Here is a 17,578-nt window from a genome sequence, read left to right as displayed (position 1 = left end):
AAATCCAGTTATGATTTTGGTGCATGAACTGTTATCGAACACAACCTCGAACAGCCGAATTTTTTTCAAATCGTTCGTGTTCGCCGAACGGCTCGAACACCGCCCAAAACAGCTCGAATTTGAGATTGGCGAACAGTTCGAGTCGAACACCGCTCATCTCTAGTTGGGACCATCAGTTGTGTTGTGCAGAAGTCAGGTGGAAACACAGATGATAGTCCTACTGAATAGACTGTTAGAATTTGTATTATGGCAAGAAAAAAGCAGCTAAGTAAAGAAAAACGAGTGGCTATCATTACTTTAAGAAATGAAGGTCAGTCAGTGCGAAAAATTGGGAAAACTTTGAAAGTGTCCCCAAGTGCAGTTGGAAAAATCATCAAGCCCTACAAAGAAACTGGCTCACATGAGGACCGCCCCAGGAAAGGAAGACCAAGAGTCACCTCTGCTTCTGAGGATAAGTTTATCCGAGTCACCAGCCTCAGAAATCGCAGGTTAACAGCAGCTCAGATTACAGACCAGGTCAATGCCACACAGAGTTCTAGCAGCAGACACATCTCTTCAACAACTGTTAAGAGGAGACTTTGTGCAACAGGCCTTCATGGTAAAATAGCTGCTAGGAAACCACTGCTAAGGACAGGCAACAAGCAGAAGAGACTTGTTTGGGCTAAAGAACACAAGGAATGGACATTAGACCAGTGGAAATCTGAGCTTTGGTCTGATGAGTCCAAATTTGAGATCTTTGGTTCCAACCACCGTGTCTTTGTGCGACGCAGAAAAGGTGAACGGATGGACTCTACATGCCTGTTTCCCACCGTGAAGCATGGAGGAGGAGGTGTGATGGTGTGGGGGTGCTTTGTTGGTGACACTGTTAGGGATTTATTCAAAATTGAAGGCATACTGAACCAGCATGGCTACCACAGCATCTTGCAGCGGCATGCTATTCCATCCGGTTTGCGTTTAGTTGGACCATCATTTATTTTTCAACAGGACAATGACCCCAAACACACCTCCAGGCTGTGTAAGGGCTATTTGACCAAGCAGGAGAGTGATGGGGTGCTACGCCAGATGACCTGGCCTCCACAGTCACCAGACCTGAACCCAATCGAGATGGTTTGGGGTGAGCTGGAACGCAGAGTGAAGGCAAAAGGGCCAACAAGTGCTAAGCATCTCTGGGAACTCCTTCAAGATTGTTGGAAGACCATTTCTGGTGACTACCTCTTGAAGCTCATCAAGAGAATGTCAAGAATGTGCAAAGCAGTCATCAAAGCAAAAGGTGGCTACTTTGAAGAACCTAAAATATAAGACATATTTTCAGTTGTTTCACACTTTTTTGTTAAGTATATAATTCCACGTGTTAATTCATAGTTTTGATGCCTTCAGTGTGAATGTACAATTTTCATAGTCATGAAAATACAGAAAAATCTTTAAATGAGAAGGTGTGTCCAAACTTTTGGTCTGTACTGTACCTAGAAGAAATTATGTTTTTCTTAAAGGGACTCTGTCATCACAGAATGACATAGAATCATAGAATGTTAGAGTTGGAGGGGACCTCCAGGGTCATCTAGTCCAACCCCCTGCTCAATGCAAGATTCACTAAACCATCTCAGACAGATGCCTGTCCAGCCTCTGTTTGAAGACTTCCATTGAAGGAGAACTCACCATCTCTCGTGGCAGCCTGTTCCACTCATTAATCACCCTCACTGTCAAAAAGTTTTTTCTAATATCTAATCTGTATCTTCTCCCATTCAGTTTCATCCCATTGCTTCTAGTCTGTCTTTGTGCAAATGAGAATAAAGCTGACCCCTCTACAATGTGACAGCCCTTGAGATATTTGTAGACAGCTATTAAGTCTCCTCTCACTCTTCTCTTTTGCAAGCTAAGCATTCCCAAATCCTCTAACCATTGCTCATAGGACATTGTTTGCAGACCGCTCATCATTTTGGTCGTTAATCTCTGAACTTGCTTCAGTTTCTTCATGTCTTTTTTAAGATGTGGTGCCCAGAACTTGACACAGTATTCTAGATGACGTCTGAACAAAGAGAAGTAGAGGGGGACAATTATTCCACATGATCTAGACTGTAGGCTTCTGTTAATGCAACCTAGAATTGTGTTTGCCTTTTTTGCTGCTGCATCACACTGTTGACTCATGTTCAGTCTGTGATCTATTAGTATACCCAAGTCTTTTTCACATGTGCTGTTGCTTAGCCCTATTCCTCCCATTCTGTATTTGCTTTTTTAATTTTTCTTGCCCAGATGTAGGACTTTGTATTTCCCCTTGTTAAAAACCATTCTGTTAGTTGCTGCTCAGATTGTTTAGATCTTTTTAAATCCTCTCTCTCTCTCTTTTCTATTGTTAGCTATCCCTCCAAGCTTTGTGTCATCAGCAAATTTAACCAGTTTACCCTCAAATCCTTCATCTAAATTATTGATAAAGATGTTGAACAACACAGGGTCCAGGACGTGCTATAGCACTACAAAGTGCAGCTTTATTTGTAAGTTAGCACAGAATGACTGACTGTTCAAACCAAATACAGGTGCTCCGTATTTCATTGCGGGGCCAATAATTCAAAAACACCTTCTTGCATGCTTGGTAACACAATTCTGCTATTATTTTTGAGGTTGGAGGTGTTTTGACGGTATTCTCTGTATGGTAAAAATGACCTGGAAACATAATTCTACAGATCAGTACAACTATGTTGATACTAAAGTTGCATAGATTTATTTTTATTTAAGAGCTTAAAAAAAACTGAATTTTGTAAAAGAAAATATTTTTGATTTGTGTCGCCATTTTTCAAGACCGTTACGTTTTTATTTTTCCCCCAATAGAGCAATGTAAGTGCTTTTTATTCTGCATGGTGAGCTGACGGATTTATTGAGCACTGATTCCGGTTATGTCAGCATGAGCCGCTGAACTAATTGGTTGTCGCAGTCACATGAGCTACAAAAATGAAGTAACCGCTGCAGCCGGTAAACACAGACCAGAGCAGCAACTGAGATTATATTAATAAAATGATATATAGGAGATTGAATGGGAAAGTCCTTTGCAGAGTGAACTATGAAGGAAGCCCATTTTAAGATGTTCCTCTGTGCCCTCGGTCCACGGCACATTGTGAAGTTCAAAGATGTGACATGCCTTGGCCCGAGGGTAGAGAGGAACGGTGATAAACTGGTCTGATCGGGAATTTATAAGAAACATAACTTAGATTTGAAATATGATAGCAATCTTGACAGAAAGTTGATGGAGCTTATTATAGTCAGTCGGGCTTTGCTCGGGTGTGTTTTATGATGAACCCGTCCTCAGCTGATTTCCATTGTTCCTTTCCTGTAATGAGACAGGACAATGGAAGGGTTTAACAGGAGTGCGAACACAATCTTAAACTTTCTAACATTTTCTATTGATGGCCTGGATATACACTGCTCAAAAAAATAAAGGGAACACTTGAACAACAGAATATAACTCCAAGTAAATCAAACTTCTGTGAAATCAAACTGTCCACTTAGGAAGCAACACTGATTGACAATCAATTTCACATGCTGTTGTGCAAATGGAATAGACAATAGATGGAAATTATTGGCAATTATCAAGACACCCTAAATAAAGGAGTGGTTCTGCAGGTGGGACCTCAGACCACATCTCAGTACCAATGCTTTCTGACTGATGTTTTGGTCACTTTTGAATGTTGGTTGTGCTTTCACACTCATGGTAGCATGAGATGGACTCTACAACCCACAGAAGTTGCTCAGGTAGTGCAGCTCATCCAGGATGGCACATCAATGCGAGCTGTGGCAAGAAGGTTTGCTGTGTCTGTCAGCGTAGTGTCCAGAGGCTGGAGGCGCTACCAGGAGACAGGTCAGTACACCAGGAGACGTGGAGTGGGTCGTAGGAGGGCAACAACCCAACAGCAGGACTGCTACCTCCGCCTTTGTGCAAAGAGGAACAGGAGGAGCACTGCCAGAGCCCTGCAAAATGACCTCCAGCAGGCCACAAATGCGTATATGTCTGCACAAACAGTTAGAAACCGACTCTATGAGGGTGGTATGAGGGCCCGATGTTCACAGATGGGGGTTGTGCTCACAGCCCAACACCGTGCAGGACGCTTAACATTTGCCACAGAACACCAGGATTGGCAAAGTTGCCACTGGCGCCCTGTACTCTTCACAGATGATAGCAGATTCACACTGAGCACATGATACAGAGTCTGGAGACGCCGTGGAGAGCGATCTGCTGCCTGAAACATCCTTCAGCATGACCGGTTGGGCAGTGGGTCAGTAATGGTGTGGGGTGGCATATCTTTGGAGGGCTGCACAGCCCTCCATGTGCTCGCCAGAGGTAGCCTGACTGCCATTAGGTACCGAGATGAGATCCTCAGACCCCTTGTGAGACCATATGCTGGTGCGGTTGGCCCTGGGTTCCTCCTAATGCAGGACAATGCCAGACCTCATGTGGCTGGAGTGTGTCAGCAGTTCCTGCAAGATGAAGGCATTGAAGCTATGGACTGGCCCGCCTGTGCTGCAGACCTGAATCTGATTGAGCACATCTGGGACATCATGTCTCACTCCATCCACCAACATGACGTTGCGCCACAGACTGTCCAGGAGTTGGCGGATGCTTTAGTCCAGGTCTGCGAGGAGATCCCACAGGAGACCATCCGCAACCTCATCAGGAGCATGCCTAGGCATTGTAGGGAGGTCATACAGGCACGTGAAGGCCACACACAATACTGAGCCTCAATTTGACTTGTTTTAAGGACATTACATCAAAGTTGGATCAGCCTGTAGTGTGTTTTTCCACTTTAATTTTGGGGGTGACTCCAAATCCAGACCTCCATTGGTTAATAAATTTGATTTCCATTGATGATTTTTGTGTGATTTTGTTGTCAGCACATTCAACTTTGTACAGAACAAAGTATTCAATGAGAATATTTCATTCATTCAGATCTAGGATGTGTCATTTGAGTGTTCCCTTTATTTTTTTGAGCAGTGTATATGACATAATAGCCTCATTCCCCTGATGATGCCAGATTGGTGAAACATGTTGGGGACTCGGAGGCTATGAGCTTATTCACTTTTTAATCAGCAAATGTGATTGTGGGTCAGAGTTATGATGCTATCTATTATGATGATGGACTGCAGACGTAATGTGTGTAGCAATTAGATATGTGACTCTAATAACTTTGCTGGGAAGCATTCAGAAGTTTTCTAACTGCTAACAGAGATAGAGAGTACATACCCTCAGCAAGCCAAAAATCGCTATCTGTGTTTTTAATATAGAGTTTAGAAATTTCCTTAAGTACTTTATATAGAATAAAAGGTAATTTTTAAATCACAGTCATTATGCATAGGGATTTTATTGCCTTTGGCAAATAATAAATATAAAACAGGTCCATAACTGCAAGGTGTAAAATACCTTCCACACCAATAATTGACAGCTTCGCACTCTGTTTAGTGGTGAAAATTGTACACATTACTTAAGCATTATTAGGACATCGGTAAGACACAGTAATGTAGAGGGGCCAGTCCTGGTGACAGGTATGTTTAAAAATTAGCTGATCGACAGCCAAGCGCTGCTGCAGTGATATCTGTTTCAAGTGCTGTCAACAAGTTCTCCCAAACTCCACAATGACAGATCTGTCTTATTATGCAGTTATTTGCCAAAAGTCATCTAATACTGCGCTAGTAAGCAAATGTGTTATTCAGGAGTTTCAAAAAGTAGAGTATCGTCTCTTGAGTCGACAATGATGGCAGTCATATTGATTGTCAGCTAGCTCTTCTAGATACAGATACAACTAGAAAGAAGAATATTACACCAAACTGATTGAACAGGACAACTCAAGGACTATATTTCATATAGCACAAAGGGAGGCTGCTGCCAAAAAAAAACAGAATAACTGTAGCAGAATTACTGATAAAATTTATGGACCAGTTAAGATATTTTCCAGAGTTGAGAAAAATGAGCAAAATGATTTGCAGAACCTTAGTCTAGTACCCACATTAGTAGTCCGTGACTCTGTGAACTTCCTACTACCTGCCAGTATCCTGGACACCTCTTCTAATTAGCTGGTTCTTGCAACGCCATGATTACGTTATTACGTCACTGACTTACTAATCATAAGAAGTGTCTAGGATACTAGCAGGTAGTAGGAAATATGCAGTGCTCTGGTTGAGCTGTCACAAACTACCAGCATGGCCTTTAGACCAGGGCCCTGAGAGTCATTTTGCTAATCTCTAGTATTCCTTATCCTCTAGGATCTCAAGCTTACCTTATGATTTTCACAGCTCTCATGATGCTACACTAGGCTGCCCAATTAAACACCACACCAGGGAACCTGGAAGCTTAGGAAATTCGCATAGCTCCTGTCCACAGCCAGAGAGCACTGTCATAGACCATGGACTGGGGTTGCACGAAGCGATCTCTACCTGCTATTATCACGTACTAGAGCACAGCCTACGATAGCCTATATAAAAGCCAAAGCAGGGAATGCAGCACAACATCTGTATTGTCAAAGTATGTCACACCTCACAGCTTAGCAATAGAAATAGGGAGAAAAAGTAAAGAAACACTCCAACTGAAATGAAAAGATAGGCTCTGATTCAAAACTGTGGTAAGACAACCTGAAATGTGCAATTTTTTTTTACTTTGGGTGCTTCCACGCCAATTTCAGCCAGCAAGTAACTGTGGAGTCGAGATGGGAAGAGTTGTGGCTACGCCAGTCCATCAAATTCATGAAAATTGTCTGTGCTTTTTATGCCAGAAATGTTTCTCTAGTCTTTGACTGGTGTAATATTTCTGGCGAGGCGTACAGAGGTACAGGCCACTGATAAGATGCGCCTCTTACAGAATTTTAGCACATCTTATTCTCGGACACCCCTCATGAAGACAATTGAACGAAGCGTCAGTCTTAATGAATAAGTAGTGTGGGTGTTTGTATGTGAACAACAGCCGTGAAGAATGGATGCCATATGTTTACTCATAGCTATATACTGTATGTGGAGGTCACTTTGAAATGACTACGACTGTGTTTGTGTTAACCCCTTCCTGAAAGGCGATTTTTCCATTTTTGCACTTTTGTTTTTTCCTCCTCTTCTTCCAAGAGCTATGTTTTTTATTGTTCTGTCCACATTGCAATATAAGGGCTTGTTTTTGGGGGACAAATTGTAATTTTGAATGACACCATTCATATTATCATGTGATGTACTGGAAAGAGAAAAACTAATTCCAAGTGTGGCAAAATAGCAAAAAAGCGCAATTCTGCAATTGTTTTTCAAGTTTTTTATTTACCATGTTCACTATACGATAAAAGTGACCTGGCAATATGATTGTCCAGGTCACTACGATTATGCAGATACCAAACATGTATTGTTTTCATTTTTATTTAAGGGGTAAAAAAAAAAACGGAAATTGAAAAAAAATTCACTTGTGTTGTCATTTTCCAAGACCAGTAACGTTTTCAATTTTCGGGCGGTGGAGCTATATGACGGCTTATTTTTTGTGATCTGAGCTGATGTTTTTAGTGATATTATTTTGAAGTAGCTACAGTGTTTTGATCCCCTCTTATTGCATTTTATTGCAGTCTTGCAGCAGCCAAAAAAAATGTAATCCTGGCGTTTCGATTTTTTTAGCATTACACAGTTTACCAATCGGGTTAAGTTACTTTATATTTTTATAGATTTGACTTTTACGAAAGCAGCGATACCAAATATGTGTATTTTTTTATTATTGCACTTCTCTACAGCCAAATTGGTTCACAGACAAAAACAGTTGAACTCAACTATTTTTGTGGTGCTGAAAACTAATAAAATTTGCTGATTGGATATAATTTTCAAGATCCAGAGGAAATTGTAATTACTTATGACACCTTTCATGCAGGCTTATAGAAAAATTGTGTCTTTATTATTTCATCATCATTATAGCATTGTTAGTAGCTAGTCTATTTCATCATGTATTTAGTCTATTGAGCCTTCAGAATTCTATCATCTTAGGGTGACCAATCAAAAAATGCCAACTCATCTCTGATGTTGTAATCCTAATTACAGTGGCATCACCTACTTTTAGGATTTCTTAGCTTACTTTCTTAGCATACTGACATGTTTCTATATGTTTTCTCCGATATGCCTCCTTCTTACATTAACAAAGTGGATAGTTTTTGCTACATATGCGGAAAAGTCACTTTTGCCCCACAAAGGCAAAACTTGACTACCGTGATAAGTAAAGCCTACAACCTGCATTTTGGCTGCAGAATAGGAAATCAGGACAAGAGTTGGGCTCCACACATATGCTGCAATACATGTGCATCACATCTTACCCAGTGGTTGCTTGAGAAGAGGAAATCTTGCCTATTGCAGTCCCAATGCTCTGGAGAGAGTCAACCGATTACACTATCAATTGTTATTTCTGCATGGTGCCCCCCATTAGGAAATAAGTTTCAAAGAAGAAGTGGACTTTACAGTATCCAAACATTCCATCTGCAATACACCCAGCACCACATACAGAAGAACTGCTGGTTCCAAAAGCACCAGAAACATTTTCTGTCCAGTCAAGTGAGGAAGAAGAGGGTGCTTGTGTCATGAAGCATCTTCCTCTCATGACCCAGACTATCTGTCAGCAACCTCAACTGAACCACACCTCATAACACAAGGTGAACTGAACAATATTGTCAGAGATTTGGATCTGCCTAAAGCCCCTGTCACACTAAGTGAGATCGCTAGCGAGATCGCTGCTGAGTCACAAGTTTTGTGACGCAACAGCGACCTCAGCAGCGATCTCGCTACGTTTGACACGTAGCAGCGACCAGGCCCCTGCTGTGAGATCGCTGGTCATGTCGAAATGGCCTGGACCATTTTCTGATCGTTGAGGTCCCGCTGGGTAGCATGCATCGGTGTGTTTGACACCTTACCAACGACCTCGTTGGGGACTCAGAACTGAGACACATAGGTGTGCATTTGCGTTGCATCGTTGCATCGTTATATAGGTCGCTACGTATCGCCGTATCGTTGCTGCATCGTTGGGAAGATCTGACTGTTTGACATCTCACCAGCGACCATACAGCGATGCAGCAACGATCCCTGCTAAGATCTGCTCTGCTCCAGGCTACAGCAGTGGAATCTCCTAGAGGCCGATGTTCGTATTTCTTTGTTCCACAACCATGATAAAGAAAAGATCTTGTCCAATACTTCTTCATGGAGGGCGATCTTGTGCCATGCAACAACATCAACATCAACATCATCTCGCCCCCTATCTGTTGGTGTCTCCCAAGGTTCAGTTCTAGGACCCCTACTCTTCTCCATCTACACCTTTGGCCTGGGACAGCTCATAGAGTCTCACGGCTTTCAGTATCACCTCTATCCTGATGACACACAAATCTACCTTTCCGGACCCGATATCTCTCCCCTACTAACCAAAATCCCACAATGTCTATCCGCTATTTCATCCTTCTTCTCTGCTAGATTTTTAAAACTTAACATGGATAAAAATGAATTCATCATCTTTCTACCATCTCATTCATCCCCCCCCACCTGACCTATCTATAAATGTCAATGGCTGTTCACTCTCACCAGTCCAGTCCCGCAAGCTCGCTGCCTTGGGGTAACCCAGGACTCTGATCTCTCCTTCAAACCACATATCCAAGCACTTTCCACTTCCTGCCGACTCCAACTCAAAAATATCTCCCAGATCCGCACATTCCTCAACCACGAATCTGCAAAAAACTAGTGCATGCCCTCATCATCTCCCGCCTCGACTACTGCAACCTCCTCCTCTGTGGCCTCCCTTCCAACACTCTCGCACCCCTCCAATCTATCCTAAACTCTGCTGCCCGACTAATACACCTGTCCCCCTGCTATTCCCCCGCCTCTCCTCTCTGTCAATCTCTTCACTGGCTCCCCATTGTCTAGAGACTCCAGTTCAAAACCCTAGCCACGGCATACAAAGCCATCCACAACCTGTCAACTCCATACATCTGTGACCTAGTCTCCCGATACATACCTGCACGCAACCTCTGATCCTCACAAGATCTCCTTCTCTACTCCCCTCTTATCTCCTCTTCCCACAATCGCATACAAGATTTTCCCCATGCATCCCACCTACTCTGGAACTCTCTAACCCAACATATCAGACTCTCGCCTACCGTGAAAACCTTCAAAAGGAACCTGAAGACCCACCTCTTCCGACAAGACTACAACCTGCAGTAACCCTCGACCCACCATACCGCTGCATGACCAGCTCTACCTTCACCTACTGTATCCTCACCCATCCCTTGTAGACTGTGAGCCGTCGCGGGCAGGGCCCTTGCTCCTCCTGTACCGGTCGCCGTCATGCTTTGTTCAAGATTATTGTAATTGTTTTTGTATGTATACCCCTTTTTCACATGTAAAGCGCCATGGAATAAATGGCGCTATAACAATAAATAATAATAATAATAAATTACCATTCAAAAGTTTGGGGTCATTTAGAAATTTCATTATTTTTGAAAGAAAAGCACATTTTTTTTCAATGAAGCTAACATTAAATGAATCAGAAAGACTCTCTATACATTGTTAATGTGGTAAATGACTATTCTAGCTGCGAATGTCTTGTTTTTATTGCAATATCTACATAGGTGTATAAAGGCCCATTTCCAACAACCACCACGGCAGTGTTTTAATGGTACATTGTGTTTGCTAACTGTGTAAGAAGGCTAATGGATGTTTAGAAAACCCTAGAAAACCCTTGCACAAGTATCTTAGCCCAGCTGAAAACAGTTTGTCTGATTTGAGAAGCTATTTAATTGACCTTCCTTTGAGCTATTTGAGAATCTGGAGCATTACATTTGTTTGTTCTATGAAACTCTCAAAATGGCTAGAAAAAGACAACTTTCATGTGAAATTCGACAGACTATTCTTGTTCTTAGAAATGAAGGCTATTCCATGTGAGAAGTTGCCAAGAAACTGAAGATTTCCTACAACGGTGTGTACTACTCCCATCAGAGGAGAGCACAAAAAGGCTCTAACCAGAGTAGAAAGAGAAGTGGGAGGCCCCACTGCACAATTGAGCAACAACACAAGTACATTAGAGTCTCTAGTTTGAGAAATCATTGCCTCACAGCTCCTCAACTGACAGATTCATTAAATAGTACACGCAAAACGCCAGTGTCAACGTCTACAGTGAAGAGGCGACTCCAGGATGCTGGCCTTCAGGGCAAAGTGGCAAAGAAAAAGCCATATCTGAGACTGGCTAATAAAAGGAAAGGATTAATATGGGAAAAATAACACAGACATTGGACAGAGGAAGTTTGGAAAAAGTTTTATGGACAGAGGAATCAAAGTTTGAGGTGTTTGGATCACACAGAAGAACATTTGTGAGACGCAGAACTGAAAAGATGCTGGAAGAGTGCCTGACACCATCTGTCAAGCATGGTGGAGGTAATGTGATGGTCTGGGGTTGCTTTGGTGCTGGTAAAGTGGGAGATTTGTACAAGGTAAATGGGATTTTGAATAAGGTAGGCTATCACTCCCTTTTGCAACGCCATGCCATATAGGGCGGCACAGTGGCGCAGTGGTTAGCACTGCAGCCTTGCAGCGCTGGGGTCCTGGTTTCAAATCCCACCAAGGACAACATCTGCAAGGAGTTTTTGTATGTTCTCCCCGTGTTTGCGTGGGTTTCCTCCCACACTCCAAAGACATACTGATAGGGAATCTAGATGGTGAGCAATGATGGGGACAGCGATGATAATGTATGTTAAGCGATGCGGAATATGTTAGCGCTATATAAAAATAAAGATTATTATTGCTACCCTGTGGACAGCGCTTGATTGGAACCAATTTCATCCTATAACACGACAATGACCCAAAGCACACAACTATTTAGGGAAGAAGCAGGCATCTGGTATTCTATCTATCCACTCCGGCCAGCGCAATCACCAGATCTCAACCCCATTGAGCTGTTGTGAGAGCAGCTTGACTGTACGGTACGCAAAAAGTGCCCATCAAGTCAATCCAACTTGTGGGAGGGGCTTCAGGAAGCATGGGATGAAATTTCTCAAGATTACCTCAGCAAATTAACAGCTAGAATGCCAAAGGTCTGCAATGCTGTAATTGCTGCAAAGGGAGCATTCTTTGACGAAAGCAAAGTTTGAAGGAGAAAATAATTCTTTCTAATAAAAATCATTATTTCTAACCTTGTCAATCTCTGGACTATATTTTCTAATCATTTTGCAACTCATTTGATAAATAAAAGTATGAGTTTTCATGGAAAAAAAAAATTGTCTGGGTGACCCCAAACTTTTGATCGGTAGTGTATATTATATACCTAATTTAAAATGCGCAAGGCATGAGACCCTCTCCAAATTTTTAGAGGGTCATCATGTGGACCTCGTTCATAATTTTTAGAGGGTGATCATGCATCTCTCGCTCCAAATTTTTAGAGGCTCATCCTGCAGCCCTCGCTCCAAATTTTTAGAGGGTCATCATGCGGCCCTCACTCAATATTTTTAGAGGGTCATCAGGTGTTGCTCATTCAAAATTTTTAGAGGGTCATCAGGTGGCACTCACTCAAAATTTTTAAAGGATCATCAGGCGGCCCTCACTCATAATTTTTAGATGGTCATCATGCAACCCTCGCTCTTAATTTCTCCCGGGTGTGCATGATGCCCTCCTTCATAATTTTTACAGGATGTGTATAAGCCCTACCTATGCAATTCTCTTACATATATATATGTATACCCACCAGGGGTAAATGCTTTTCAGCCCTTGTACATAATGCGTAGGCTTTACTAATCTAGGAGTCCCACTCCTCAAAAATGGGAAAAAAATCTTTTCTGATGCTCTCCTCTAAGTGTCTTCTAGAGGTCTTCCACTTAGTGCATAGGCTTTATGAGTTTAGGAGTCCCACTACCTAACAATTTTAACAGAATGTGTACGAGGCCCTCCTTTATGTCTAATGCAGAGTGTATCGGAATCTCTCTTCCTTCTAATTTTTGGCAGTTCTTGCATTGTCCACATTGGCTTTGTGAGTTTCAGAGTCCCTCCTTCATAAATTAAACAAGATGTGTCTGACCATGTCACACACAGCACATGCCCAGATAAGGTAGTAAAATTACATTTACCAGTGACTACCGATGGGTGTAAAACACCCAGACAAAAAATATGAAAAAGGTCCTAATTATTAAGCAACAACCAGAGGAACAACCTCTCTACTATGTCATCTACTGTAGTCATAAGTGACAGGGAAATATAGTGAGAGATGGCCCGGCTATTAAGGGATGGAAAATACATTTTCTTTCTCTTTTTAATTTTGCCTCATATACAATTATACAGGAAAGAATGTTTCCTATCATTTTTTCCTGTAAAATACACTTTAGCTTTGGTTTTATATGTTTTATTGTCAGTCCATAAAAGTGGAGTAATACTCAGACAACATTGTTCCCAACAGCGACCTGGGAGTCAGGGATTTGCCCAGGTGTCTTCCCTATGCTGTTCTCATTCCATTTGAGCGCTGTTTCCATCCATTTCAGAGATTTTCCTGCTACCCCAGCCCTCCTGTTAGGGTCTTTCAGGGAAATGCTCGAGTTTCCCATTGACTTCCATTATACTCGGTACTCAAGTCGATCCCATATGTGGATCTGACCTGCTCGATTTAAGTACCAAACTTCTCTGGATTATTATTCAGGGAAAAAAGTAGATGCACCATTTTAATCAAGTCTCACATCTAAGACTTAACTTTGCTTCCATACATAAAGGTATGAAATACTCAGACACTTCACAGAGATTTAAAAAAATGTGAAGTTTGTTATATATTTTATATGTGCTGGTTACCTCCTATCACTCATGAAGTGCGTGCAGCAACACTCAGGACAGGAAAAACACAGTGGAGGAAACCGGCAAGAAATCCATGGCTGCTGTACTGCCCTTCCTCCAGGCATGCTAAGGGAGGTTACCACTATAAAATATGACAAGAGTGACAAAATAACAATTGTGTGTATAGGATATAGTGTGTGTATGTGTTTCTATATTTGTTGTTATTGTATGTATGAGTGTAGTGTCTACATACAGTGGTACATGTGGGAATGTGTGTGTTTTTCTATGAGTGACTATTAAAGGGAACCTGTCAAAAGTTTTTTGCCTTATAAACCCTGTCCATCACCTTTAAGATCATAACAATGAGGTTCCTGCAACCCCTTAATATCCTCAGATGTGCCCCTTTATACCTCAGAAAAAGTGTTTTATACTTGCCCCGCGCTGTATGTAAATTTCACGGTCTGGTCCGGTCCGATGGGTGTCTCTACATTGTGATCAATGTCGCTCTGGTCCCTTCAAATGCCACCCCCCGTCTCTTCAAACGCCGCCTCTTATAAGTGCATGTACGTAGATGACGTCTCTCTGTCATCGAGTAGTTCCCGTAGTCTTGCGGCTGTGCAGTGGAATCGGAAAGCTGAGCAGGCGCGCCTCATTGTACCCTGTTGAACAGCCAGTGATCCCACTGCGCAAGTGCGAGACATCTTTATTGGTAGAAGAGAATGAAGTAAGAATGGAATTTAAAGTTGCGGAAAAAGATTAGCAGGATCCTGGTTCAGCGGCTGAGTCATTACTCCATGGCAGCCGAACCAGAATACTGTGAATCTCCTACTTCTTACAGCATCTCTGGCACCTCTTCTGATTAGTAGACCCCAGGACATCACTATGTGACATGCATGACATCGAGGAGGCCTACTAAGCAGAAGAGGGGCCAAGGAGGCTGTCAGTAGAAGGAGCTTTACAGTCCTCTGATGCAGCCGCCATGGACTACTGATTTGACCACTAAGCCATCGTCCTGCAAATCTTTTGATTGAACTCTAATGCTAAATATACATGTAAATAAGAGACAGTGTGTTTTTGTATGGAATGTTTAATTAATATTATATTTATACTCATCTTTTTCCGTATATTTCTGTAGGAGACCTGTCTCCACCATAATGTTTGTAATTCTTACTAGGTGCTTCCCCGTTCATAAGTTTTGAATATATTCTGCATTGAGTGACAGCGGTCATCTTGTGATTGCTATTTAACAATCAGAACACATGATTGCTTTATCTCTGGCCATGCACAGTACAACTATTATGACACTGATGTTTGTTTTTGACTTCGGTGGTAGGTATACAGTACTTAAAGGGAACATGTCCTGATTTTTATTTTTATAGTAATAATTAGTGATTATACAATTAATTATTTTTAATACAAAATGAAACGTTGCGTTGTAACATTTTTTTCTTATTCACTTTTTCTCCAGTTGCTGAGGGCTGCCATTTATTTGCAATTATGTAAGTGTCTGAGCACGACATTTACACACCGCAAACACAGCAGCCCCTGGACATTGGAAAGGCTGCAGTCAGTGTCTGACCACATCTCCTAGACTCCTGCATGGTGCGCAACACAATCAAGAAGTTTACAACCCATGGCACTGTGGCTAATCTCCCTGGATGTGGACGGCAGAGAAAAGATAATGAACGGTTGCAAACCAGGATAGTCCAGGTGGTAGATAAGCAGCCCCAATCAAGTTGTTCCAAAGAAATTCAAGCTGTCCTGCAGGTTTAGGTGTATCAGTGTCAATGCAAACTATCTGTCGATATTTGAATGAAATGAAATGAAATGCTATGGCAGGAGACCCAGGAGGACCCCACTGCGGACAAAGAGGCATGAAAAAGTTAGACTGCTGTTTGCCAAAATGTACATGAGTAAGCCGAAATCCTTCAGGGAAAGTGTCTTTTGGACAGATAAGACCAAGATAGAGCTTTAAGGTAAAGCACATCATTCTACTGTTTGCTAAAAATAGAATGAGACCTGCAAAGAAAAGAACACAGTACCTACAGTCAAATATAGTGGAGGTTCAAAGATGTTTTAGGGTTGTTTTCCTGCCTCTGACACTGACTGCCTTGACTGTGTGCAAGGCATCATGAAATCTGAAGATTACCAAAGGATTTTGGGTCGCAATGTAGTGCCCAGTGTCACAAAGCTGTGTTCGCATCCCAGGTCATGGGTCCTCCAGCAGGACAATGACTCCTTACTTCAAGAAACACCCAGAAATGGATGGAAACAAAGCCCTGGAGAGCTCTCAAGTGGCCACCAATGAATATATATCTAAATCCCATTGAACACCTGTGGAGAGATCTTAATATTGCACCCTTCAAATATGACACATCTGGAGCAGTTTTCAAAAGAAAAGTGGTCCAATATTCCAGTTGAGAGGTGTAAGAAGCTTGCTGATGTTTATAGGAAGCGATTGATTGAAGTTATTTATTTCAAAGGGTGTGCAACCAAATATTAAGTTGAGGGTGCCAACAATTTTGTCCGACCCATTTTTTGGCGTTTTCTATGAAATTATGTCCAATTTTCCCTTTTTCTCTGTTTTTTGTGTTGTTCCAATACACACATATGAAATAAACATGTGTATAACAAAACATGTGTAATTGCAATAATTTTCTGGGAGAAATACTTTATTTTCTGGGACAATTTCAAGGGTGCCAAAACAACTGGAATCAAGTCTCACTTCTCAGCTCAACTATATTTTTAGGTGTATAAATCTTTTGACTCTACACACAAAAGTATAAAATAAAGACTCAGACACATCATGGAGAGTTAAAATCATGAGAAGTTTATTATATATTTTATATGTGCTGGTTACCTCCCATCACTCACGGAGAGTGTACGCAACACTCAGGACAGGAAAAACCCCCAGTGGAGGAAACCTGTAGGGAATCCATGGCTGCTGTACTGCCCTTCCTCCGGGCATACTAAGAGAGGTTACCACTATAAAATATAACAAGTGTGACAAAATAACAATTGTGAGTACAGTATATAGTGTGTGTTCAGAATATTGTATGTCTGTGTGCGTGTTGTCTGTGTACAGTGGGGTGTGCATTTTCTGTATGTGATTATTAAAGGGAACCTGTCACCAGTTTTGTCATGTGTCAGCTAAAACTATTATGTTAATCAGTGCCTGTGCTCCTTCCATAAATGGTTTTATAACCCCCTGACTCCCCATGTATAACCCGAAAAAACCTTTTGAAGTTCTCTCACACTGTATGTTAATCCTGTCGGCCCAGTCCGATTGGTGTCCTTTTTGGGTTCTATATTCCTCCTCCAGGCTGCTGCTCACCGTCCACGGTGATCAAAGCAGGAGGACGGTGAGCAGAAGCTCGGAGGAGGAATAAAGAGCCCAAAAAGGACACCTATCGGACTGGGCCAACAGGATTAACATACAGTGTGGGAGAACTTCAAAAGGTTTTTGCGGGTTATACAGGGGGAGTCAGGGGGTTATAAAACCATTTATGGAAGGAGCACAGGCACTGATTAAGATAAGTTTTAGCTGACACATGACAAAAGTGGTGTCAGGTTCCCTTTAAGAATACTTCTCTTCTTTCTCCAGTTCTTCATCCATCACGTCATCTAGATGTTCTTCTCCTTGTAGGTCCAGCAGCTATGTTCCGCATCTGGCAATGTTCTTCTCCTTGGAGGTCCAGCAGCTATTTCCCCATTTTGCAGTGTTCTTCTTGTAGATCCAGCAGCTATATTCCCCGTCCGGCAATGTTCTCCTTGCAGATCCAGCAGCTATGTTCCCCATCCGGCAATGTTC

This window comes from Phyllobates terribilis, unplaced genomic scaffold (genome assembly GCF_046119375.1).
Source record: "Phyllobates terribilis strain yellow unplaced genomic scaffold, ASM4611937v1 Scaffold_2__4_contigs__length_985480577, whole genome shotgun sequence".
In the NCBI taxonomy this organism is placed as follows: Eukaryota; Metazoa; Chordata; class Amphibia; order Anura; family Dendrobatidae; genus Phyllobates; species Phyllobates terribilis.
This window is presented reverse-complemented; position numbering follows the sequence as displayed.